The sequence below is a fragment of the Arachis ipaensis genome, chromosome B09 (genome assembly GCF_000816755.2).
Source record: "Arachis ipaensis cultivar K30076 chromosome B09, Araip1.1, whole genome shotgun sequence".
NCBI lineage: Eukaryota > Viridiplantae > Streptophyta > Magnoliopsida > Fabales > Fabaceae > Arachis > Arachis ipaensis.
In genome coordinates, this window is record NC_029793.2 from 48,974,350 (window position 1) to 48,976,330 (window position 1,981).

General features: G+C 34.2%; 1 long non-coding RNA gene across 1 annotated transcript; it reads right to left on the reverse strand.

The window, feature by feature from the left end:
* LOC110267034 lies at window positions 224-921 on the reverse strand. Its single transcript, XR_002354339.1, has 2 exons — window positions 865-921; window positions 224-544 (listed from the first exon to the last, which is right to left on the reverse strand). It is a non-coding gene; the product is annotated as an uncharacterized LOC110267034 (long non-coding RNA).

The following is a 1,981-nucleotide window of genomic DNA, read 5'->3' on the forward strand; positions in this document are numbered from 1 at the left end:
AAATCCAACCTAATGAAATTTGAATTTAAAGTTAAAATATCTAAACTAACCCTAATATAATTTGATTTTTCAAATATTCCCATTTCTCTTTTCTTTTCTCCCTTCCCTCAATATGAGGGTAACATAATAATATTACATATATTTTAACCATTCCTTTTCCATTTAATTCTTTTTATTCCAAATTTAAGAAGTGGAGTGAGAATTGAATTGCAAAAAAATTCTTTCTAGAATTCAATTCAATTCCATCTCATTAAAGTTTCCAAACACACTCTAATTAAGTGCAAATTCTGAAACTAAGCAGTATTCGCAATAGCCACCAAATGGTTCAAAAGGACCAATCATATGAATGTTAGTACAACCAAGGAATTCATTTGCCCATGGCAGCAAATCTCTCTTAAGTGTCTAGACTAAAAAAATCACTAACAAAAATAGAATTTTCTGACCACAACAATCACCTTAGAAAGACATGAGCATGAACAAACAACTCAGAACATATGCTTAATCCTGTAGTGCCCTTTTCTCACTTTCTTCTCTATTCCGCATTCTGCAAAATATTTCCAAGTAGCATTCAGAAAATGCAGCATGAAAAGAGTAGGCACATTAATCAGGGAAAGATTAACACATAGCATGCCCAAGTCAACTAAGAATCTAAGATATACTATACAAAGTCAAAAATGGTCTCAGAATCAGAATTTACAGAGTGATAGTGAATAATGCAAAGTATATAGTTCATTCACAGTCACAGTTAAAAAGAACAACAATTAGGAATAATGAAATTCAACATCAAAAGGAGCTAGATTTCGTTTGAAGCAGAACCTCTAACACCAAAAATCACATAAATTCTCAATCTTTTTTCGAGCTTACGGTGTCAAAAGACAACGCAAAACTGCGGGGCGTTGGATTCAACAGCGAGGAGGAACTCTATGCCTACAGTATTTTCACTACAGTATCATCAGCAAGGCAAAATCCTTGGGGTCAACAATCAGCTCAATCCCATCCTTCCCAAGAGCTTCCTCCGCAGCATAACCATACAGATTTTCGGCACTCCGGTTCCTACAAAATCATTGCAAATCAAATCCAAGAGAGTGAAGGGGCGGAAAAAACTCTAAATGTAGGTCCCTCACTCCCCACAATTCATGCAATAAATAAGACAAGGACATAACATATCAAAACGAACATGCACATCCATTTTTAGCTAATACGGGTTGCACTGCGATGATGAGCGGACGAGAGAGACGACAGAGGGAGAGGAAGAGAAAACGCATCCATGAATTGAAAAGGCATAATGATTAACTAACCTCCAAGCGTTGAGGCAGCGTCTTGCACGGCAGCGGCGGAAGCAGGTTGCGGCGTCGTGTGAGGCGTGTTGCGACGGCGAGGATTGGCGAACGAGAGATATAGCAGATGAAGAAGACGAAAGAATGACGGTGATTGAAATTGGATGAAAAATCCTAGCAGACATATTTCTCTTCTCTGAATCTGAAATTAAAAGGAAAAGAAAAAAGTGTAAAAAATAAAAATTAGAGGGGTTAATATCTAATTATTAATTTTTTCAAAAGAAATGGGGTATATTTTATAATTATTTTAATGATGGTTAATCATACTCCTACATAAAAGTAGGAGTAAGAAATCCATGGCCCTAAAACAAATACAAAAATCAAACCACCAAATAAAAATGTCATTTTGTACATACAACTCTAATATCCAAATTTTTGTACTACAAATTATTTTAAATAAAATATCTTTTAAATTTAACTTTAGTTTACACATTTAATTTAATTTTACAAAATATAATAATTTTTAATATTTATTATATATTATCATTAATTTACCGCCCTGCGCATTGCGCGGGTCTCATTCTAGTAGCAACATAATTTCTCATATTTCACTTTTTTCCCTAAAATTTGTCATGGTATCAGAGCTAGCTTTACTGATATCTCTTTAGGGTTAAGACAACCAACCCAAATAATTTATCTTTTCT